Genomic DNA, 26,264 nt, shown 5'->3' on the forward strand with positions numbered 1-26,264 from the left:
CGAGCATCTGGGAAAATTCAATGCTGGGAAGCATCAACTCAAAAGTCGTATGATAATAACACAATTCAGAGGTGGTATTCAGCAGGTTCCGACCAGTTCTGGAGAACTGGTAGCGGAAATTTTGAGTAGTTTGGAGAACTGCCAAATACGACCTCTGGCTGGCCCTGCCCCATCTCTTTTCTGCCTCCTCAGTCCCACCTGATTGGTTGGCTCTTCTTTGGTTGCCCTGCACAGGAGAACAGAGCTGGAAAACAGGGTAGTGAGGTGGGAAGGGAATCGGGATTTTGCAGTATCCTTCCCCTGCCATGCCCAGCAAGCCATGCCCACAGAACTGGTGGTAAAAAAAATTGAATCCCACCACTGACACAATTTCTTCCCCACTTCATGCATCAGCTGATTTTAGTTTAACCACTGCCATCATCTCAGAACTATTAGCATGTCTAGACTCCGATATATTTATATTAAGGTGAAGTAAAATTATTCAGAAGTTCACATGCAAATGATCTGGAATAGATGTAGCAATCAATGCTGTACACAGACAGGGACATCTGACTACTTCCACAGTAAAAACCAAGTATCACACACACTCATATATGTATCACTGCATTATGCAAAATTAATCACTTTCCCTGAAGCACAGTGTAGGTTTTTGCATTTGTTTTTCCTAGTTTTTATTGTCTCACCAAAAAGCAATGCAGGTAGTCCTCGACTTACGACCGCAATAGAGTCCAAAATTTCTATTGTTAAGTGAGACATTTGTTCAGTGAGTTTTGTCCCATTTTACAACTTTTCTTGCTATCGTTGTTAAGTGAATCACCGCAGTTGATAAATCAGTAACTGGATTGTTAAGTGAATCTGGTTTCCTCATTGTCTTTGCTTGACAGAGGATGCAAAATTTGATCATGTGACCCTGGGATATAGCAAAGGGCATAAATATGAACCAGTCGCCAAGCACCTGAATTTTGATCACGTGATCGTGGGGATGCTGCAAAGGTCGTAACTATGAAAAATGGTCATAAGTCACGGTCACTGAATGAACTGTTGTAAGTACTGACATGGCCCAAAGGTGCTTTGTTTTCAAAAGGCAACCGGACTTTCTGGTTTTTCTTTGTTTTTCTCTGAAGATGTTTCGCTTCTCATCCAAGAAGCTTCTTCAGCGAAACATCTTCAAAGAAAAGTCCAGTTGCCTCTTGAAAAAAAAAGCACCTTTGAGACAACCATGGCCTGGATGACTGAGAATCTCCATAAACACCTGTACTGACATTTCTTAACCTCTTATTTTATGATAAGCTTTGCATTTTGGTGGCACAGTGGTTAGGATGCAGTACTGCAGGCTACTTCTGCTGACTGCCGGCTGGCTGCAATTTGGCAGATTGAATCTCACCAGGCTCAAGGTTGACTCAGTGTCCATCCTTCCGAGGTCAGTAAAATGAGGACCCAGATTGTTGGGGGCAATAGGCTGACCCTGTAAACCACTTAGAGAGGGCTGTAAAGCCCTGTGAAGCGGTATATAAGTCTAAGTGCTATTGCTATTCTTCATATCATACTCTTAGATGGGTTGAGGCTTCTTCCCGAAACTATTTTTCTTCTCCCAAAGTGTTTTAGTTGAGTTTATTTGTGGATGTGGGTTTTTTTAAACAACAAAAGCTCATGGCTGCAAGGAAACTTAAAAAAAAAATAGAGAAGGTCCTAGAAGCAAAGTGAGCAAGTCCACATAGCAGTAAATACAGTATATTTAGCGTATTGCAATGGCAGTGTATAAATGATGCAAATAAATAAATAAGCAAGCAAATTGTAATATAAAAGAAATTGTAATATAAAAGCAGTCCTAGGCAGTCTTAACATGAGCAGTCTTAACATGAGCGAATTCGCATTTAAGATGAGTTTGCAGTGCAGTGCAACTGATTAGAAAGATAGAGAAAATGGGATTCAAATCTATTATCGTCGTGGTAGAAGGAATTTTAAATTCTCATTTCTCCTCGGGAGAAAACAAAAAGAGTAAGACAGGACATTGTGATATATTATAGGATATCATCTCTCAGTCTAGCATTATCCCAAGTTCTGTGAGCATAACTCCCATAATTCTGTTTGGCATCTATTTATTTATTTGCATCACACCTTTATTATTTGTACAAATAAGTCAAGGGAACAAACATATCCAACATGCCCACCTCCTCTTATTTTTTTCCACAACAACCACCCTATGATAAGCTGGAGTAAGAAAGAGTGACTGACCCAAGGTCACCCAGCTGACTTTCATGTCTCCTGCTTTCTAGCCTGGTGCCTTAACATTTATAAATGGTCAGAATTGCACCCAGATTGGGAAATACTATTGTAAAGTTTGCAATTCTGAGGAATCTCCTTAAACAAGGGTGTGGTTAATGTATTAAGTGGCAGTCCTTCCTTATTTGTTTTGTCAGGAATTGCTCATGCAACTTGCCTCCTGGCCTTGCATCTTCCTGGCTGCATTTCTATAGGTGTATAGAAATCCACTTGGACTTGACATTTGAAATTAGAGAACAAGATGATAAACAATTTTATAAAACTTGGGATCTCTTCTATCAATGGTTAGACAATAAAATATAGTAATGAAATATGTAGACTTTTAGAAAACACTAAATATATAAAGATGTATTCTTTTCTTATTATATCTACAAAATGATTCTAGGATAGATTTGGGATGATAATATGAACTGTCATAAAACAAATTAAGTAAAATATGATTATTTCGTAAAACATGAATGAATAAAAGTATAGTCAAATGATTGATTAATAATGATATTAATGTATTTAATATTTGATTGAAAATACAAGATTATATACAATGTAATTGTAATTGAAGACTACGAAATAGAAGCACAAAACAATTTGTAAACTAACCGGCACACTGTATGTATATATATGGAAGATGATTTGATATTTTTATGTTTTGTTTGTTCATGTTTGTTTTAAAAACCAATCAAAAAATTTTTTTTTAAAAAAAGAAAGAAATTCACTTGGACTGTTGCATCATGTTTCAAAGAAAATATATTCACGCTTCTGGCTATACACCCAGGATAGTCAGGTTACACTTCTCTTTGTAAACTGCTCTAAAATGTGTGTCATCAGCTCCTTTATGTCTTTTTCTTTAGAAGATACAGATATTTGGTTCCTTGTTAAAGCATTCTGCATTCAGACTTCAGTTGTCCAGTCTATGCCAAGACCAAAACAAACCCCAGAAAAAAGGAAAAGATTATACAACATAACGCAAACATTTGCACCTGAGTGCACAAAGAAATGATGGGGTTGGTGGTAGTAATTTTGGTAGTCTGACCTGTTCTTTAATGTTCTTTTCCAAAAGTTTGCAAAGCTAGTTCATGCAGTGACAAGGGATGCCAAGGTCATATATAAAATTCTAGAAAAGGTAATTTTTGCATTTATATAGAATATACACCAGACTAGAAACTGGAAGACTGTGAGTTCTAGCCCCACCTCAGCCATGAAACCCAGTCACTCTCTCTCAGCCCAATTCACCTCACAGGGTTGTTGTGAGGAAAATGGGAGGAAGAAGGAGTATTAGATACATTTGCCACCTTGGATTGTTTATAAAAACATAATAAAAGCAGAATATAAATATCAAACAAACCAGCATATTTTTAACTATGGTTCACTGAGTAGGCCGTATTGGCTTAATACATATCACTAAGCATAATGGGTGACTTCATGCAACCCCCAAACCAAAACCAGGCAAATCATCACATCATGATTTAGCCTTAGGTGTGAACCAGGTCAGTCTCTACTTTTGCCTGATTCTGATAAGCCGCTCAAGTGGAATAGCTGCCAAATACTGAATTTACTTCTGGACACACTTAAGCCAAGGTCAAGCCCATTGCTGACACATGCTAAATATTAAATGCTTCATATCGCCGTGACTTCACCTACCCCTTGTGAAAGGCCCCTGGCCAACTTTCTCTATTAAAATCTTTGCTCCAGGCTTTCCTTCAGCGGGCTGGGTGTGTGAGTGAACTCAACCTGATCTTGCTTTAAATAGCCTATCGCCCCTGATACTGGTGTATTCCAAGAATTTCTCCTTGGCCTCTGCCATTGGTTTTAGAAAGGTCATACCCAAGAGATATGTACTGAGTCATTGTGAAGCCTCCTTCCCGCTTCAACCTCATCAGGTATCAAGAATCTGAGAACTAACTAGAAATAACAAGATGCCCTGCAACATGAGCTGTCTTTCCATCAAGAGACTCCACCCCACTTTGCCCTTGTGGACAGGTTACATGTAATAAATAAATTATGGCTAAAGTGGAGTGGGTTTGAGTAGTGCAAAAAGATAGATGTTTACATTCAGAAAGAGTGACAGAAATAACAGCCAGCTCCAGGGGAATGCTGCTAAGTCCTCACAACCTCTGGGTTTGCTTGTATGCACATGTTTAAAATTCTAGTGCTACTGCACTAAAAAAAACAACCCCATTTTGGAGAGATTCTAAGTATGGTGCTTAGATGTTGGGTGAAGAGAAGGGTTGACCCATCGTTCGCTATACAAACCTTTCTTGATCAGCCTCTCTGGCCTCTCACCCTTCTATTAAATTCCCAAGTAAGATGTCAAGAAGGAATTCTTGCCATGACAGTTTACTTAACAATGATGCAGTTAACACTATCAAGGGAAGCACCTACTTTTGAGAAAATGTTGGAAAACATCTTCTTTCTCTTCACAGATAAGTCTTTCTAGTTTTTCAAAGTTTGATGGAGCATTATAGTGAAGAAATAGCTCCCTTTGGTCATTTCACAGCTGGACTTGACAAACTACACTATTCTTGTCCCCAGTGGAAATAAGTCAATTTATTCTGAGTGCCAAATTTGCATCTCATGCCCTCCCTAACATGTGTCTAGGTCCTGTCTTATCCTCCTGCTCTTCAACAATGATAACAGAGAAGCCTTTTTAAAGGTCTGTTAGAAGTTGTCCATTTTTGTCTGGCTGGGTGAAAGCTCTGTTGGAAGGCTTTCATTCCATCTACTCTGAACACTTCTGAACCACCGTCCTTTCCATTCCCCAATTGTCAAAAGCAGTTTGAATTAAAAAGATTAAAAATTTTTAAAAAAAATCACTGATACAAGTTCCACACTAAGAAAAATCTTTCAGCCCTCCATGTCCAAAAAGAAGAGAAAAATATTAACAACCAAAACAGATTCTTGGTATTTTGTAGCTGTTTAGTCTCCTGCCCAGAAAAATGTGAAATTAACAGGATCTTGTTGATTTCATCCATACCTGCTTCTGTTATTAAGTGGAAGTTCTCAAGCCAAATTTTCACTTACAAGACAGATACAGATACAGATAATCAAAGTTGGAAGGGACCTTGTAGGTCATCTAGTCCAACACCCCCTCCCCCTGCCCAAGCAGGAGACCCTACACCAGTGATCCCCAACCTTTTTTATGCCGCGGCCCGGTTCCGGCATCAGCTGGGCGCCGCGGCCCAGTACCGGCATCAGCTGGGCGCCGCCATCTTTTTTTGATGAAAAAGTGCTTCCGGTGAGCTTTCTACCCGGAAAAGCTCACCGGAAGCACTTTTTCATCAAAAAAAGATGCCGGCGCCCAGCAACCAGCGGCCCGGTAGGACTTGTTCCGCGGACCGGTACCGGTCCGCGGACCGGTGGTTGGGGACCCCTGCCCTACACCATTTCTGACAAATGGCAGTCCAATCTCTTCTTGAAAGTCTCAACTGATGGCACTCCCACAACTTCTGAGGGCAAGCTGTTCCATTGGTTGATTGTTCTCACTGTCAGAAAGTTTCTCCTTATTTCCAGGTTAAATCTCTCCTTGTTCGGTTTCCATCCATTATTCCTTGTCTGGCTTTAGAAAATAGCTTGACCCATTGCTCTCTGTGGAAGCCCCTCAAATATTGGAAGACTGCCATTGGTTTTAGTCATGCTATCATGACTCCCCTGGTCCTTCTCTTTACTAGACTAGCCAAGCCCAGTTCCTGCAACGTTCATTGTATGTTTTAGCTTCCAGCCCCCTAATCATCCTGGTTTCTCTTCTCTGGTAGTAGACCTGGTAGTAGACTTTATAGGAGGACAGCTGAATTAGTTTATGGTAGCAAATGTTATTAATTTTAATCTATTATTACATGTTATAAGTTATAACCTATACTGGACAGCGACACTATACTTTCTAAGTACTGAGTGTCAGGCCAATAGTTACATACAAACTACCACCCAACCCAAGCTCAAATAGATTCTAACAAGCAACAGGAAACAACAGGATAATGATACTATTTATTTATTTTATTTATATGCCCTCCCCCACATCTCACTGTACAAAATGGCTCTTGGTGACCCAAAATGACTAAGGGGAGCCAACTCCCTGCAACAAGGTTATTTTGCCCTACACCTATACCAACAGCATATGATAAACACATACATAATGTATGCACTTTCTTTGCTCTTCTTCTAATATGATCTATCCATCATTTGCCAGCAATGCATCTCGGGATTCTATGGAGGACAAATAGGACATACTTTGCTCAAAAGAATTAATGGACACAAATTTGACATCAGCACTCAAAACAAGGACAAAGGAATGGGGTGGGGCTCAAGTGCAGGAAATCAATCCCACAAAATGGACACATTATTCAAGTTGGCACTAAGTGAAATTATATTTCTATGGAAAATGTTATTTATTTGTTATATTTATTTTTCGCATTTCTGAACCACCCATCTCCTTCAAAGGGTAATTGACTGCAGCTCAGCAAACATAAATTTTGGCATATATATTAGTAAAATATTACAATATAGGATAAAGAGAATACACTTATTTAAATCTATGCTTAACAACGTCACTGTGGAGTTACAAAACACAAAATAAAAACACAAAAACTCTACCTTAGATTCAGGCTTTCCAACATTTCATCCTATTTTAGAGTTGCTATGACCATGTTTGATGTTGCTCAATTACCCAAAACTTTGCTCTAAATTAATTATTGAGCCTCATTTTTTTTTAAAAAAAATATTTTCCTCTGATGAAATCTTCCTTTTCTTCATTTTGCATACATGAAAATTTAGCAGCATCTAAAAGCACAACCACAACTGTGTGTGTATTAACCTCAATGATGCATTCATTATCCTCACATGAAGCGAATTTTGGGTGGCATGAAATGTGACCTTGTATCATTTTACAACTCACATTTGATTTACTTATTATTTGAACTCACATTAGTTGCATCCCGTATCAGACAATTTCAGACTTCCAAGATACTTCATTGCAGTTCTCAAAGTGACCATTCAGGAAAATTAGACTTCGACCCTAACATTGAGTGAGAGGTTGCTGAACTCATACAGAGATCAGGTGTCCCCAACCTCCAGGCTGTGGCCTACTGCCAGGCCATGGCCTGTTTGGAACTGGGCCACACCAGTAGCGGGCTAGAATGGTCTCCACATGTGTGAGTGGTGGGTGCTCACACTGAACCATCCCCTCCTCCACTCACCGGACCATCATGACCCACTCGGAACCAGGCCACATGAACAGTGGGTGAGTGTGTGCACGCACACCGCATTACTTGCACGAGTGGCAGGTGCTCACACCAAAATGCCCCCCCACCCCACTATTGTGGACCCGCTGTTTTAGACTATTTCTTTCTTTGTTGTTTTTTTTTGGGAAAAATACTTTATTAGTTTTACCTTTAAAAGAACAACACAGCTACAAGTTATGTACAACAAAAAGACAAACAGGCCTTAGCATAGGCCAAGAGGGAAAGAGAGGAAAGCCTAAGAGAGGAAAAAGGGAAGAGTAAGGGAGGGAAAAGGTAGAGTAGGGAAAACAGTTAAAATAAAACCATATTTTGTGACTGTCTGTAAGATCTTTTCTTCTTCACAAATATCATCGGCGGTGCTTTTCATTATCTCTGCTTCGAAGGCCCTCAGCCATAATTTTCCTAGAGGTGATCTATCTTTGGTTTAGCCAATTATACAAAGGATTCCAATTGTTGTAATAGGATGAGGATTCTTTATTTTTTAATGCTTGGGTTAGTTTGTCCATTTCGGCACATTGTAAAATTTTCTGAATAACCATCTATATAACCACTATCCTTATCTTGGGGTTGCGCTACTGTTCAATGAACGTCTAGTGAGGACAGTACTGCTAACACCTACACAACACTTTAGACTATTTCAAATGGTCTCGCAGTACACAATTTTTTGCCCATTACCACTGTTAATTGATAAGGTGCTTTTGATCTATCTCACAGGTAATGTGCTTGGTCTTCCCTACCTCCCATTGCCTAATACCAATTTCAGTCTTACATCAGTAAATCCACTCTATGCATCTAATGACATGAGCTACAGCTCAACACAAGCTCATGCCTTTTACTGGCATGAGCTTGTGCCACTGGACTCTTTTTTCTGATCTGGGGACGACCAGACAGAGTGTCTGAAATGTAACACACCATGGGTGTGGCCAAAATTCTCTCCCATGGAGCAATGGCCTGCCTCCAAGGTCTGCAGAGCTCCTGAATTTCCCCAGCCGTAAATCAGCCCCTGAGCAGTTCCTCATACACCAGAACTGAACTAACATTAATTGTTTCTTGGCTGCCAAAAGACATCATAGGGGTGCAGAACTGGCCCTGGAGCAGCATTATCCTCCAATATAATGTTTGATAGTCATCATGAGAAAGACTGTGTGAAGAGCATAATGTGCAATATTAGTTAATGGGATTTCCACTCATCTTTACGATTCTTTTAAAAATTCCTCACATGCTACCAGTTCCAAGACACAAAAGTGTCATCTTTGCATACAGTCAGGGGTGGGATTCAACCGGTGTTACTACGGGTTCAGTGACTACGTTTTGCTGCGTGCACATGTAATAAGCTGTGCCACCCAGAGAGCTGAAAAGCACAGCACGCAGGTGCACAGCGTTTGCAGCGCAAAGCAGCTGAGGTTGAAAAAGCAGGAAATAAAGGTCAGGTAAGAGCCCGGGCAGGTGGGTGGGCCAAACAGCAGCAAACACAGAACTGGTTCAGTGTTTGCTACTCTTCAGAGCTACCAGTTCTATAGAGCTGGGCAGAACCAGTAGCATCCCACCCCTGCATACAGTTAAGATTCTAAGCAAGGCTCAGTGAAATCAGTTTAAGAGTCAACCCTTAATGCCTATGGTGTTTGCATAATGACCATGGCAGCCATTTTACAAAAGCTGCATTTGTTTAATGACCACCACAAGAAAGGTCATAAATTGGGTCATTCATGTGACCCACCCACTTTATGGCCATCATAACTTACAACTGTGATGGGCTGGCTCTATTATGGTTGTACGTTGAATATAAGTCTATACACATTCTATGAACATATTTTTATGTCCTGTTATCGGTAAGTTAAGTTATATTTTTAATCTTTCATATTCTTTCTGTGATTCTGGCATCTTTACGTTCATGATCCAATGTAAAAATACGGTTTACTTCCAGAGTTCTTGTTATGGGAAAAATTGGAAGAGACAGTTCTACCTAAGGCTCCTGGAAGAAAGGCAGAACAAGATAACACCTTAAAATGGCGAACAGATTATAACGCAGACAAAGTAGCAGATAGACGCGCGCGCGCGCGCACACACACACACACACACACACACACACACACACTGGAGGGAAAGGAGGGAAGAGATTGCACATTGATTCTCCTTTGGGAAAACAGTGCTAACCAGAATTCCATTTTGCCTCCACAGAAATGTGATTGGCAGCAGTGTTTGAAACTTACTTTCCGTTCCCTTCTCCTCTCTTCCCTATTTTCAATATAGTCATGAGCCAATATTTAAGTGACACATAGTTCCTCTGGATAGGAAATTGCCTATCAGGATTTATCTATTTTTATCCCATTTTTATTATTGTTATAAATAGCTCAAAACAGCAAACATACTTAATACTTTCTCCTCCTATTGTTTCCACAACAACAACCCTGTGAGGTGAGGTGAGCTGAACAAATAGTGACTGTCCCAAAGTTACCCAGCCGGCTTTCATTCCTAAAGTGGGACTAGAACTCACAATCTCCTAGTTTCTAACTCGGTGCCTTAACCATTAGTTAAAAGCTCCAGAATTACCAGGGTTTCCCCTGATGCTGTCTCTATTTTGCTAACCTTCTTGCCAGTGAACCTCAAGTTTTACCATAAGTAACAGACCCATTCAACACTTTAAGAATTGAGAATAATTATAAGGAAGCTAGAGCACCTGGGGCAATTCTATAAATTAATCAGCCTGGCTTCCCTTATGTGTATACATATGCTGTATGAATGAAGGATCCAGTTTGCAATTTTATGGGCATGTTGCATCAGGTTATGCAAAGTTCAGTTGCATCAGCTACTTTGTAACAATTGCACAATTGTGTCCCAGACCCTATCCAATGCCAAAATATACATCTGGCCATAAAATCTACTTACAGTGCTAAAAGTCTCACCAGTTCAGAGGGTACTCAATAATTCTCAAGGATTGTGATTTTGTTGGGCATTAACTCCTAGGGAGAGCAATCTATTAGGGAATGCCTATGAATCTCTAGTGCATATCAGCATTTATCAACATCATTTGTGTAGAAAGTAAACATTATTCATTTGGCTCCAATTCATTATTACTGGGTGATTGATGAATGAAATACTCCTGGACTCATGCACTTATGACAAAAGATATGAGAGCAGATGCTGTCTGAATTATCAGAATTTGTGTAAACTATTGCGTCCTTATGGAAATAGTTTCCAAGCTGGAAAATTCAGTACAAGCTTGACTGATATTTTTTATTTAGAAATTCTTCACAACAGTTTTGTCAGCAGATTTTATCTTATTAGGAACAGACCTTGCTGATCCTTTTTCATTTCCTTTTACTTATTAGACTAAAATCACATCAATCAACAGTTCCTTTTAATATGCTTGCAACTATATGCTCCAAAACCATGTTTGAGTACATTTTTCAGGACTTAAAATTATCATCTCAAATTCTGATAAAGATGCTCCTATCTAATTGAGGTTTGGTTCAGGACACCACTTTGTCACAAATATGAAGTCCCTCTACATCATATCTAGCTATCACCTAGGTAGCTAGCTATCACAGTGGTGGGATTCAAAAATTTTTACTACCAGTTCTGTGGGCATGGCTTGGTGGACCTGGCAGGAAAAAGATACTGCAAAATCTCCATTCTCTCCCCACCCCACTAACCTGCTTTCCAGCTCCGTTCTCCAGTGCAGGGCAACAAAAGAAGACCCAGCCAATCAGCTGGGACTCGGGAGGCAGAGAATAGATGGGGGCGGGGCCAGTCAGAGGTGGCATTTGCCGGTTCTCCGAACTACTCAAAATTTCCACTACCGGTTCTCCAGTTCTGGTCAGAAGCTGTTAAATACCACCTCTGATCGATCTATCTATCTATCTATCTATCTATCTATCTATCTATCTATCTATCTATCTATCTATCTATCTATCATCTATCTATCTATCTATCATCTATCTATCTATCTATCTATCTATCTGTCTGTCTGTCTGTCTGTCTGTCTGTCTGTCTGTCACTTTTCTAAGCCACCTATCTCCCTCAAAGAGGGACTCTGGGCAGTCTACAGTTAAACATCAACATATAGAACAGTATATAAAAATTAAAATGTTACATTTTTAGAATTAGACAGACAGATTAACAGAGTTGGAAGGGACCTTGTAAGTCATCTAGTCCAACACCCCCCACCCCCCGACCAAGCAGGAGCCCCTATACCTGTGGTGGTAAACCTATGGCATGTATGCCATAGGTGGCATGCAGAGCCCTCTCTGTGGGCACGGGCACTGTTGCCCCAGTTAGGCTCTACCGCACATGCATGCGTGCCTCCCACCAGCCAGCTGGTCTTCGGGTCTCTGCTGCGCATGTGCAGGGGGTGGGGTGCATGCATCTATGCAGTGCGCACATGAATGCAGGGCACATACATTTGTAGGGGGCCTGTGCATTGCATTTTGGGTATGCGCATGCGCTTTGGGTTTGCATGTGTGCGTTTCACTGCCCTACACCATTTCTGACAAATGGCGGTCCAGTCTCTTCTTGAAAGCTTCCAGTGATGAAGCTCCTACAACTTCCAAAGGTAAAGCTGTTCCATTGGTTGATTGTTCTCACTGTCAGAAATTTTTTCCTTATTTCCAGGTAGAATCTCTCCTTGTTCAGTTTCCATCCATTATTCCTTGTCTGGCCTTCAGGCACTTTTAGCTTGACACCCTCCTCAATTGTAAAAAAAAAAATTAAAAATAAGATGGCAAGAATAATTAAACCCTGATAAAAATCAGTTGACAAAAGCAACGTGACAGCTGCCATGGAACCAACCAACCCCACAACTGCATCTTCCTTTGGACTCCCCACACAAGACCACAGAGCCATGTTTTAACTTCCTTTCAGAAGACCAGGAGAGTCCATCTCATCTGTGTGGGGAAGAATATTCCATGGGGTGGGGGCAACAGCAGAGAAGGCTCTTTTTCTAAACCCTGTCAGTCACAGTTCCTTAGCTGAAGGGACCTGCAATCATATTAATCTGTTCTGACCCAACCGGGTTCCCAAAGAGCAAACACTGAGAAAGGCAGCAGCCCCCACCTTTTAAGGTTTAATAATTAATTCTGTTCCTTTACAGATAAAAGGCTGCTTTCCACTAATTAGCTCCAACAAGAAAGAGCCTTGCCAAGTTGTTTGTCAATGCTGCCAAAAACCCAGAGATAAGAACTAATTTACAAGATTCTCCAAACACAAACTAAGATGTCCACTAGTTGAGCTTCAGAGCTTCTTTGCTGTCTGCAAAGAACGCTTTTCCAAACCTGGCTTTTATCCTCTTGAGGGAGGGGCCATTACCTTGCAGCCTTACTCCTGAGTCACCTGTGCTGCTGTAATTGTTCTTTCCTCCGAGCAATCCTTCATGCACATGCACTTGGCATAGGCTCCTCAGGAACCTCCTCATCACTGCTGCCAGCCACCACAATCTCTGAAGGCAGCAGTCCACTTCCTGATGGTCCTGGCCCCTCATCAGAGTGCTTGCTCTCCTCAGCCATCTGCATCTGCTGCCGGCTAACCACAACATAATCAAGTTTCTAAACATTTTCAATATGATTTCTACCTCTACTGTTTTATTTGGTCTTCCCTAATTTCTCCTCCCTGTACATTACCGGAAGCATCTTCTCAGTCTTCAGAAGCCATTAAAAATGGGTTACTGAAGTAAATAGAGTTTCAGTTAATCTATCCAGCAAAGCACTTAGGAACCATTTTATGTCTCAATGGTTTTGGTTTTTTTTTGCTTCATGCCAATCCCATCTTAACTGCTTAAAAAGCTTAATTAGGGAAGGCATTTTTGAAAGATGGTTTCAGAATATCATTCTAATGACAAAGATGATGTCTCTATCCACTAATTCAAATATAGAGAGAGTCAGGTCATATAGAGCAGGGGTCCCCAACCACCGGGCCGCGGACCGGTACCGGTCCGTGGATCACTTTGCACCAGCCGCAAAGAAAATAAAAATAAAAATAAAATAAAAATGGCGGCTTTCTTCACCTTCGGTGAATGCTGCTGGGATCAGGGATCAAGGACACAAATGAAAGAAGGGGAGGGAGGAAGCAACCAAAGCCTGTCCTACTCTCTGGCTCAGTGGCTTCGGTTTCTTCCGCCTCGTTCCTCTCTCAGTCGCTCTCTCGCTCCTCCACCAGCCCAGGAAGAAACTGCTTCAAAGAAGCCGGCAGGGTGGCTTTTCCTGTCGGCGCAGCTCCCCAAGCGCCCGTTCACCCCCACCCGCCGCCAATCAATCCAGGTTCAATCCAGTGCTCCGTTCTGCCTGCCTGCCTTCGTTTCTGGTTGTTTGGAGCAGCTTCGGCTGAGAATAATAACTATTCACCTCTTTTACTCAACCGAAGCTGCTCTGAAACAACCAGAAACGAAGGCAGGCAGGCAGGCAGGCAGAACGGAGCACTGGATTGAACAGCGGGCGGCAGGGTGGGGGTGAACGGGCGCTTCGGAGGAGCTGCGCCGACAGGAAAAGCCACCCTGCCAGCTTCTTTGAAGCAGTTTCTTCCTGGGCTGGTGGAGGAGCGAGAGAGCGACTGAGAGAGGAACGAGGCAGACACCTGAGGGATGAGGCTGAGGGAGGGAGGGAGACACCTGAGGGATGAGGCTGAGGGAGGCAGGGCCGAGAGGCGGGGCTTCTCAGCCATCCTGCAGGGACTTGTCCTGAGCCGCAGAGACAGCCGTGGGCCGCCGCCGCCCAGCGCTCAGTTTTGAAGGCGCTCCTCAGCCCGGCGCAGTTCCTGAATCTGCAGCTGAAACCCTCCGTTTTAAATGTCCCAATAGAAGAGAATATCTGTCGCTCAGGGTTGCAATGAGGAGGCATTGGCGCTCCCTGAACTTGGTGGTTTGCTGGCAGACGTTTTATTACCCGACTAGGTAACAACATCAGATATTACCTAGTCAGGTAATGAAACGTCTGCAAGCAAACCACCAAACTCGGACTCCTCCCCCCCCCCCCCGGTCCTTGAAAAAGTGTTTCTGCGTGAAACTGGTCCCTGGTACAAAAAAGGTTGGGGACCACTGATATAGAGGAATAGCCATTTTGCTCCTCAAAATCAACTTCCTGTATAGTATAGAAGTGGTTTAAAAAGCATCAGTGTGAATATAAGTGCTACCCATATCAATTTAGTAAAATTATCTGTATCATTGGAAACCAGTTGGTTGGGTAGCTAAAGTGATGGGACATATGGGAAAGGAAACAAGATGGAAACCCCGGTTTGACTATTAGTCTTGGATAAATAATTGCTTGGGTCTCAATTATGCGGGTTGAAATCCAAAGAATATGAGGCATGGGAGGTCTATGAGCATTCATTCTCTTCTTTATTATAAGCATAGTAGCTCCAAATTTGATCACAGCAGCACTTTTGTCATCCAGGCAAATTTCTTTTTCCTACCACTATAGTAGCTCTCATAAGAAAAAAAAAAATGCAACAACTTTGCCTTCCTTCCTATCAGCTTTGTTCCAATCAAGTTGTAGCTCTCTTTGTTTGCTTAATTTTATTTAGTTATTTTATTCTAAATAGCCTTAGCTATTGGAAACATGGTGGTGCGGTGGTTACAATGCAATATTGCAGGCTACTTCTGCCCACAGCCAGGAGTTCGATCCTGACCAAATCAAGGTTGGCTCAGCCTTCCAGCCTTCTGAGGTGAATAAAATGAGGACCCAAATTGTTGGGGGCAATATGCTGACATTGTAAACCACTTAGAAAGGGCTGTAAAGCACTATGTGCAGTACATAAGTCTAAGTGCTATTGCTATTACTATTTGCTGATTCAGCTACAGATCTTCCATGTCCCATGTGATTTCCCTGGAGTGTTTACATTCAGGGAGTTTGTTTTACTCAATCTAAGTCTGTACATTTGCCCCATGACAAAATTTGGTAAACATCTCTCAGTGGAAATTAAAAGATATTCTTCTAAACCACCTAAAACCATCTTTTCAATTAGCTGACAGCAACTATTTCAAATCTCCTTAAGGAAAGCCCCAATTTCCTTCTAAATTTCTTAAGAAAATTTATGCAGCTTTCACATTGATGACAGAAGTGCAAAATATTATATTTGCAAAGTATTATAGGAATGAATGAATCAATCAATCAAACAAACAAACAAACGGTCTTTTAAAAACTTCAGGTTCCCAGTTTAGCTTTGATGATGATGATGATGCAATTTTTGTGATACTTTCATAACTGTAGAAGAAGGGAAGTGTCACTTCCTTGCCAAAAGTATGATAATATTTATGGGAAGAACCCATATGGAAAATGCTTTGAGCCAATCTAGCTAGGTACAAAGCCAACAACCACTCTGTATACTTGTGACATAGATTACCAGTAATTTCTCATTTTTTCCTCATTTTTCTGTTTGTTTTTCCATGTTTCCATGATCTTTTGAGAAAAGCTTATTTTAAATATTTGATTCTGACATTATATCCAATATATTACACTTCATGAATATGTTAGATTCTTCTGGAAAAGTTTTAGTAATATTCACATTTTTATAGGGAACTTGGAAAAATTCATAGTAGTGAGTACTAAAGAATAGGCAATTTTTATTTTTCAATTTTTAAAAAATGCAAGATTTTTAAAGTTTGTATTAAAATGTGAACTGAATAAAATTTGTCTACAATTAAGACTTAATTTCTCTGACAAGACCATGACTTTGTTATTATGATTTGTTTTGTTTGCATCATAGATATATTGGATTAATTCAAAATAGTATGATGGATCTGTGCTGTTATAGATCACCCAATTTGAAATGTGACAACTATCATCATATTTGATATCTCATTAGTTACTGAGACTTCTTTTTCTAATTCCCTTTAACTTCTCTGAGTAGTCTGCATTCCTTAATACCTCTGACATTTTTTCAGCTATTTCCTGTAGCACCTGGGGCTGTATGTCATCAGCCACCATGGACTCCAGCTTTATTTATATTAACAAAATACTCTATACATTCCTTTTGTTCTCCCAAGTTATACCACACCCTTTTTGTGTTTCTGCCGATTAGGATAATTATATGATCATCATTTATTTCCAAAAGAATGAGGCACTGTGAGCACAGACAGACTGCCTTCACTAAGCTTAATGCAAACCCACAAAAATCATGAGAGCAGGCAATGCCTGGCCACATCTCTCATGCAATTAGCCAGTTTCAACCAGGAAACCCTTCTTCCATCTGGGATGGAATCTGGATTCCCCACTCAGTCAGCTGACAAGTCTACGCCACACCAACAGGTTCTCCCTCATCTCATTCTCAGTTCATGACGGGAGTGTGATTGTGTAATTCACATAAAATTGAGAGTGCATTTCCACCGCTTCCCTCAATTGATAATCATTGAATAAGGAGGACTAGAAGGACACTCCAAGAGCGCCATTTTTGAAGGGGGAGGTCAGCCCGATTTGATTTTGTTGCTGCTGCTGCTGCTGCTGTTTAGCCTTCAATTGCTTCTGACTCTCCGTGGCCTGATGGACCTCATTTCATCAAAATTGCCTGTCAGTAACTGCTTCGTTGAATTCTTAGTGGCTAGTGCATGTGTCATCAGTGACAGTGACCAGTCCCTTCATGTTAACGTTTTGCCTAGATCTATCATATTTTCTCCCAAGTAATTTGTTAGTCAGAGGAGATGCTACCAGGTTCTTCCTGATTTTTTATTCGCAAGTAGCAGATGTCTCTTCACTTCATTATTATAATTGGCATCCCTGTTAATTTTTGAGTACAGGAAACTTTTTTATCTGCCCCTTGTCATTGGTTTTTGCATATCCTATTGACACAACCTTGTGTTTTTTTTTAATACTGAGCAGCAAGCCAGCTTTTGTGCTGTCTTCTTTAACCTTCAACAAATGATTCCTAGTCTTCTTGCTTCTAGCCACCAAAGTGGAATCATCAGCCCATCAGAAGCTGTTTCTCCCTGAAAATTTAATTCCAGTTTCCTATGTCTTCCAGTTCCAAATATTTGTGTTCAGTATACAGTACAAGAAACAGATTCCACTTTATTCTGGCAGTTAGGATGATAGCATGATTGAAATGGGTTTATGATGTAAAATTGCACATGCCCAAAGCTTGGTTGGTTGGATTATTGTATCATTTTCGTTTTAGTATGTCAGGAGGTTGAAACAGTTAAATGGGACACGGCAGGAAGGGGAACGTTACTTGTATGCTTCATAACAAACATCATATATGACTATCTTCCATCCTCAAGTAGGACTTTATGCTACCCATTTAGCATAGAATCTATACAATAGTTCTTCTGCTATGAGCATTTTTCTCACAATGTTTGATATAGTTGACTCTTTCTTTAAAAACTCCAACAAAGAAATTGGCTTTCTCCCTCCCTTTTAATACTAAGCCCTTACTTACTCTTCCTTAGCCCCTAAATGTGCCTAATGTTCAAAGCATAAATGCGTGCAATCAGTAATTCCTAGAAATGCACGTGATGAAGTAAATACATTGTACAGTAAATTGATTTGTTGATGCTGAATACCACTACATTTCTTATCAGTAGCATTCTTGCCATTCATATCCCACTTTGAGCACCTGAATATGCTGGCCTGCTTTCATATCTTGCTTCCACCTAGTCCAGGATCAGCTCCTAGGATTTCAGACAGAGGTCTTTTCCTTTCAAATACTTTCTCCATCTGAGCATAAGGTTGTGAAACCTTTTGGATCCCAAGGACTGCACTGCAACCAATTTTGCTTTCATGTTAACTCCAACATGTGCACACTTATTCTATGATGGAAGATAATTTCACATCTCTTTGTTAGAAGAAAATATAAAAATAAGAGAATTTTGTAGCTGGGAAAAGTTTGAAATTCATTGCCTATGCAATGAACCTTATCAGTGGGAGGAAAGGTGATTCCTTTCATTTTGTGACTGGGACAGCATTTGCAGAGATTATCCACTTGCATTGTGGGGAACAAATTTGCTTGGCAATATGGCAGCCTCTTTCACTGGAAATGATCCTCTCTTTTTCTTCTTCTTCTTCTTTGTTTAGGACAGAGAGACTTCTAGACATAGGAAGGAGGGTCAAATAGTTTCAAAGCTTCCTTCCTCCTTCTCATCTAGAAATCCTGTCAGTCACACATTATACTGTGGTACATGCAATTTATATTTATAAACATGGGGTCTCAATATTTCCTAAATTATATGCCTCCTTTGTATGTATTCATTGCAGAATCTCAATGTATCAAACTTCCTGCAAAAAAAGGGTAATGAATACAAATAATAAAAACGTAGTATTGTGTGTGCATGTGTTTGTGGGCGCACTTGCACACAGCTTGCAGAATTTATTTTCTGTCTGTACAAGATGGGCTTCTGGCTTCAAATAGTATGTTTTTGTGGAGCCCTACTGTCTAGCTGCAGAGCAAAATCCGTTGCTATAACCTGCCTTTAAATCAGTTCCTCTAAAACATTAATAACTCTCTCCTTGCTCTCCCCTGGCTTTTTCAAAAAGGAAAGTAAGTAATTCAAAGCCAGTGAAAAGACCAGCGTTGATTGACTTATGGAAGTTTTGTTAACCATTTCTAGGAAGTTATTTGGAAGGCAGTCAAACAGTGGCAACATACTTAGCATAAGGCTTCAGCCAAAATTACAAAGATGGCACTGGGTTTTGTCAGAGATACAATGACCTCTGCTGGCTGCCTGGAAAGCAGAATGTGCACCAGCATCTGTCATTTGTCTCTTGATCCCAGCAATGAAAAGAGGGTCTTGCTGTCAAACATCCAAAAGAATGACATATCTGCCAGACTGCAGATTTGTGAAGGGATTCTTCTTAAAGGCTGGTCATCCCATTCATTCATAAAAACAAGCTCATCCATTCTATCTTGGTTCTCTCATTCATTAGAAATGACAAAGGCAACTTCTCAACTCCCAAGATTTTTTTTTATGGGCTTGTTAATGATTGTGGTTTAAACCAACATTTTAAAGAGTTGTGACACTGAGAGGGTGGTATTTGGATAGAGGCCTTCAGAGTTGGCTGACAGTCTGTGGGAAATGATTTGGGATCAATAGTTCTACCTGCTGTGGTGGCAGATTAATTAAGGGCTCTTATAAACACAAACAGTGTTTCCATGAAATTTCATACGGTATCAACTTTGTGACAAAATACTGAAGGTAATTTTATGAACTGGAAGTTGATGATTCTCTCTGTTTTGAATTTTCTAATGTTTGATTTTTTTCCAAATATAAATTTATTCCAGCCCATGACAACATATGTTTACAACGTTTTTAAAAAGTCCATATGAAAATTCATATTTGTTTTGTAGCACATTTAGTTATGTATGAAATTCATAAGCACTTTCCTTTAATATGCACATTATTTCCAAACATTTTCCTAATATATTCCTCTTAATGTGCCTGTTTTTACTCATGTGCACATTTCTATATGAGCTTTATATCAAAGAACAGCATTGCAAAATTCAGAGAAGTACAATGGAAAGATAATTATATCAAGACGTTAGATCAGTTCTTATTACTTAGACGTCAAGCAAATTCATTTCGACCTGTTTCAGTTCTGCAAATTCAAGCTGTAGTGTTTCTTGTAACAATATTGATGGCACTCGATGAAATTGCTGTGGTAGTTTACAGGTAAAGTAGATTAGATCAATTACACAGAATTGGTGAAATCAACTATCAGGAACATTCTCAGCACTATAATACAGACAATGCCAGAAGGAGACAGAGATTGTAGAAACAACTAAAATAAATCATTTGTGTATAGACTCTTGCCTGATTTTTAAACAGTTTCTATTTGCAAATACCACTTTGAACATTTCCCAGTGATTTGAAGAGGAAGATGTTACAAATAAAAGATTTAAAACTGTCCTACAGCTCTCTATATTCTTCATATAACCTAGCATCTAAAATATCTGACATACTGGGATTTTGCCCAGGACATATATGGTGCCTAAGCAGGTCCCATCAAAGCTGATTCCTTGTCCTCTAGCATAATACTAATAGCACAGGACAATCATCCAAACTCAGTTTATGGTGCTCTTGAAAAACTAAGCCTGCTTACCTGAGGCAGAAACCAGACTGTGGTGCCAGATCCCAATGAGGCATCAGTGGAAGACTACAACGTACTTTTAAACCCTGGAGATGGATCAACCCTGGGGTTAATGTGATATCCTCTTTGTAACATTTAAATGTATGGAAAAATAGATAGAAGGGCAGCCTTTACACAAGAAATGTAAAATAAGCAAACAGAATAATAAGCCACAATCACCTTTTCTCTACAGATGTACTACAAGATGAGAACCCCCTAAAATATTTAGGAGAACCATTTTTGCTTTAAAGTTCAACCAAAGAAGGACACAATCTATAAACTATAACAGCTTGGAGGGAGAAGGGAAGGTAACATTCCTTTAGGTCACACTTGCTTTGTATTTCATAGAACCGTAGGAGGGAAGCAAACTATCTGCAGAAGCTTCTTTTGGGGTCTGCTTGCTATGGTGGTCCACCTAAGTGGCATCCCCATTTACTGGGGTGTCCACAAGATTTGGTCAAAAAAAAAAGTAAGATAGTGGACGCCACTGTGCAATCAAAGCTCCATCCATCCTGTGTTTTACAGAATGGGCAGAGCTTCAATTGCATCATTACAGCTGCCATCATGCCTTTTTTGACTGTACCCTAAGGACATCTCTGTCCAGTTGCCTGGAACAGAAACTGCCATCCTTCAGTTCTGGGGCCTGATGTTCTTTCGTAAAACATTTACATTGAAATAAAAACCTAGAGGAAAAAGCTCCTAATGTCTGAAGGGAGGGAAAGATAATAACAATGATAGATTAAATGTAAAGAGCCACGGATAGTTGGAGCCAGAAGCCTCAAGGAAAAATTGCCAAAAGTCAAAAGAAGGGGAGAACTGATGCTTTTAGAGATTCTTGCACAACAGATTTCTCAGGGCCTCTGATTATGGCTGGGAAGTAGTCTTTGGTGTCCAGGAAATATTTTGGAAACTTATTTTAAGTCCATGATTTTCTGTTTGGAATATATTTAGCCTAACTGATAAAAATGCAGTAAATTCAAACTAAGGCAGCAGACATTTCCCATACAAAGATACTCTGCTTTGTTGTTCTTCAAGGGCAATTGAAAGACTATTTTCTTCCAGAAGAACCTGCCCACTGGCTGCATAGAGGGCAGGGATCTTAGTTGCAATATTGGAGAATTCAAGACATGATGCTCAGGTCTGAGCCTCCTGGTCAAAGAATAGATGAGAGAAACCACATAGAAAATTCACATTTGCCACTCTGAATTCTATATTAGAAGTAAAATGAATGTATTCTTTAATATGAATGTATTGGCCATTGTAATACATAAGGCCCTTCTGGGATAGGGCCTTCTTATGAAACTTCCTAATTGAAGTAACTTCCAAACTGGTTGTGGGTATTCCATAGTATCGGACTTGGACTGCAACACAGATGAAGCAACTGAAACATCAGGGACAGGAGAGTAAAGCCATTGAAAGAATGGAATCCCTGCTCAATTCTTAAGAATGACAAGGAAGAGGAATGGCACCAAGGTGAGCTTTCTTGAAGCTGTTCCTAGCTTCTGGAAAAGGGAAATGTTTTACCCACATGTCACAATCTCCATCTTCTTTTACTTCTTATATATTTGCAAGGTTTTGTTAACAAGGGATGATTTATATGCATCAATAAAAAAAACAGATATTTCAGATAACAGATAATCAGAGTTGGAGGAACATCTATGATTTCTTATCATATTTCCCAATATACAGTGGTTCAAAAACATGGGTTGAGTGCCACCACATTTAATATCACTCTAGCCACGGTCAGCCCAATATTTTTCCCACCTTTCTCTTCGTAATATTTTCCTTGAGGATAAAGCAGAATAGAAAATGGACACTGATACTGTCCTCTCATTCTGAATAGAGTTCCTGGAACCTATGCTATACAGCAGTAATAGCAACAGTTCATAAATCTTGGATCGTAATGCCAGAAGGAATGGCTTCACATCATCTTATCTCTCACACAACATGAGCCAAGGGCCTTCAGTTAATATTATTTATTAAGAAGTCCTTGAAGTAAAGTTCTGTCTTGCCCAATACACTATAGCTTTTTGGCGAGAGTCAGGGAGACATTTTGAAGTCTTTCCATTACTGGCTGAGACACTGAATTGATAATATGCTGTTCTAAGGGGGGAAAAATTTGTGTCTAAATGTCTTCATTGATTGCTGAAATAATTTGCCTGTTCCCACTTTTGCCTGGCTTTCAAAGTGCTTTTCCAGATTGAGGTGGAGATCTCTTTCAGTAGTGAGGAAAACTATCCCTATCACTCACATTCCCATGAAAATACCATGGACTATCTACTATTGTGCTGGATCGCAATTTTCTCTTGCTACAATCACATTTTAAGGGAGCTAATGTATGGGAAATCACATGTGCCCTGTGACAGGGACATGGCAACATTGACAAGGGTCTCTCTTGATGGATCTATAGCAGACAGAGGTTGAAACCAAAGGTTTCAGCTAGATCCAAAGAACTGTATCTAGCAGATAAATAAAAAAATCAAACCTAATTTCCTTGGCCAATAGTTGTTTCTAAAGGAGGTGTAAGTTCCATCAATCAACAGGGCGTTAAACATGGACTTTAGGAACGTACTTTAATAAAAGGAAGGAAAAACCTAATGCCTTTCCATCAAATGGAAAGATATGAAAAAACATGTAGCATTAACATGCAGTTTGACTTTCTCAGGCAAACTGAATGGGAGCTGTGTCCCCTATGACCCTGCCTGTACCATCGTCCAGAGCTTCCCAAGAGAATAGTGTGGGGGAAAGGGTCTTTCTATTTATACAGTGAGATGGTAGATGCAAAAAGCGTTTCCAAACTCTGGTGAAATTATCTATGAATTAGCTGCATTATGCAACCCGGCTATCAACCACATTTCTCATCATCCTTAATCCCTCAAAAGGAGGATAATTAGAATGCTCTTTTCTGTGTAAACATTGCTTAAGTGGTTATTCTCATTTCTCCTATGTGATGCATACACAACACTAGTAAAGATACTACATCAGAAAAAAAGCACTGAAGTATGAAGAATCTAATCAGTGCTATTTCCTCACCTACTAGTTGCCCTAGGAATCACCAAGTATGCTGCTCTGCTGGATAAATCTATAACTAAGGCATAATTTCTCTAACAAGAAAGGAAAAATTGGGCAATGAAGGTAGAAGAGAAGGATTATCTCCACACACCCAAAACTTTAACCTGATTTAGGTCAGGCCCTCCTGGGGTTGGGTCCTAATTCTTTATATTGTCCCCAAATTAAAGAATTAGGAGATTTGAGCCCATATACCTCTTTTCTCCTCTCATTTAGCCTTTGAGGGGAATATTTATCTTAGTCAGAAGGTAGTATAATTGTGTTTCATGAAAAGCCCAATTTCTTGGACTGTTCTGAAAATATGAGGCTGGGGAATTGGAGGTCCACTAGAGCCTACTGAATTACACTTCCCAGCAGTCTATATGAAAGGATGTTGAGGGTGGTTGTTCTTTAACTGCGGCTGTACAAAGCCAGGAATGATATAAATGACTTGGTGCTATCTTCATTTCATAAGGACCCCTGGAGTTAATAGCTATTGGGTTCCCATCTCTAAATCAAAAACTCAAAGTGTATCTCAAAACTAAAAGCTTACTGAGTTTTCAGGAAGTGCTTCTCTAAGGTGAATGGGCTTTCTTCGTTAACGTTCATATCTTCAAGAGACAGAATAGTTGGGAGCCAAATGTACCAGATAACTGCTCCCTCCCACTGAATTGCTGCCATAGGTCTGCAGAAGGAAGGCCTCCATGTTATACTTGCACAACCCCCGGATTTGTCTCTGTAAACAGCCCCAGTGGTCCTACAAGTACTTCCAAAGACTTGGGATAATTTGACTGATAATGGTGAGGGTCAGAGCTTAACTAGAGTGATTAGTTAATGAGCTCTTGCTGTTTGAATGTCTCAGTGGGGTTATTATATGCTAAGACGATAACAGGTTCCAAGCCTTTCCCATCATGTAGTCCTGAATTCCAAGATGCGTTGGATTCAAGCATATATCATAGCACTGTGCTGAAGGACAATCTAAGCTGACTATTTACTTATTTTTTTTCCTCAGAAATCCCCCTGTATCCAGATTACAACTTCTGCCAAGAAACGAAATATAAATTTGCAAATAAGTGATTTCAATTACCAACAGCTGTACTAGTCTGGTCTGTCAAGATTTAACAGAAAAAGATCTTGTTAAAGCTGAACCCAAAGTACATAGGAATCTATTTGGCGCTAGCCCTACGGAAACAGAAATGATTCCTTTACAGCCTCACTGTAGCAGCAAAAGCTGAGTCAGGTACAGATGGTCCTCAATGTATGACCACAATTGAGCCCAGAATTTATGTTGCTAAGTGAGAAATTTGTTAAGCGGGTTTTGCCCCATTTTACGACTTTTCTTGCCACATCTGTTAAGTGAATCACTGCAGTTGTTAAATTAGTAACATGGCTATGAAGTGAACCTGGCTTTCCCCATTGACTTTGCTTCTCAGAAGATTGTAAAAGGTAGTCACATGGCTCCTGGACATTGCAACCATCACAAATATGAACCAGTTGTCAAGCATTTGAAATTAAATCACATGGCCCTGGGGATGCTGCAACAGCCATGAGTGTGAAAATTGTCATAAGGCACTTTTTTCAGTGCCATTGTAACTTAGAACGATCACTAAATGAACTGCTACAAGTCGAGGGCTATCTGTACTATATGCAGCACGGTTTCTTAGTGCATTAGGTTTAATGCATAATCACTGTCCCAAAATTCAGGTGACTCCTGGAATTATAATATACACTCACAGCATCCTCTCACTCATAATTTCAGACAGATTCATCTGTCTTGCCTTTTTGGACATTGTCTTGTCTGAGAACAGGAGCAGGATAAGTTACAGAAATCGCTTGCTTGATTTGTCTCCTCTTCCTCTTTGACAGCAAAGGTGAAAGCTACATTCTAGCCCTCAGCTGCAATGAATAGAAGTGGGTGATTTTTCCACGCAGCCTCATCTTGTCTCTCTTTCAAACAGTTGCCTTTGTCCTCCCCATCTCTTAAAGTCACCCCCCACCCATTCAAAGCAAATATTTCTCTAATCCCTTGTGAGATCCTCCCCAACCCCCACTCAAACATTACCTTTGAATTAGGGCTGGGGTGTGAATAGGCCCTCTGCATTCCCCCCAGCTTCTGCCCTTTCCTATAGCAACCCTATTGGGAGCAAATGTGCCACACAGACCCTCCGTTGTATGACGGACCTTGTCACCTATCATTGTGGAAGCGAGGGGGGGAGGTGTCCGGCACTGCATTGCTGTTCCTAGAAAGACCATGGCTGAACTCCTTAGGGCAAGCCGAACCAAGGAATAAAAGCTAACATCTTCGAATTGAGCTTGACTCCAGCCAGTCTGCTCCCCAGTTCCACAAGCAGTGCGGTTGATGTAGTGCGTATACCTGGATTTGATTTCCTTTGAGGGGGTTATTGGAGATTTCCAGCATTTCTAAATATCCCAGCTTTGTTGCATTTTATAATAACTGAGCTTGGGAAGAGGTCTCACCTTGAGAAAGAGACTTTTACCTCCCTAGTTGCTCTCAAAACTAATCATGGCTCGGCCCTCTCTTGATATTCCCTTGGCTCTTGCTCAAACAACAGTTTTCCTTTGTCCATTCTCACAGCCAAACCTAAATGACATCATAGTTGGGGGGGAGGATTCAGAAAAGAAATGTGTCTCTAGTTCTTTT

The 26,264-nt window shown here is 40.3% G+C and overlaps 1 long non-coding RNA gene and 1 other non-coding gene across 2 annotated transcripts in view; one reads left to right on the forward strand and one right to left on the reverse strand.

Annotated features, from left to right (window-relative positions):
* LOC148132829 (uncharacterized) overlaps positions 1 to 26,264 on the reverse strand; it is a 121,590-nt gene that overhangs the window by 37,465 nt on the left and 57,861 nt on the right. The gene's annotated exons all lie outside the window — the stretch shown is intronic.
* On the forward strand, positions 8,064 to 8,185 carry LOC113423521 (U4atac minor spliceosomal RNA). The gene has a single exon (XR_003372393.1). It is a non-coding gene; the product is annotated as a U4atac minor spliceosomal RNA (small nuclear RNA).

The sequence above is a fragment of the Notechis scutatus genome, chromosome 1 (genome assembly GCF_049901735.1).
Source record: "Notechis scutatus isolate UNSWTSFEM ecotype Mainland chromosome 1, rNotScu1.2, whole genome shotgun sequence".
In the NCBI taxonomy this organism is placed as follows: domain Eukaryota; kingdom Metazoa; phylum Chordata; class Lepidosauria; order Squamata; family Elapidae; genus Notechis; species Notechis scutatus.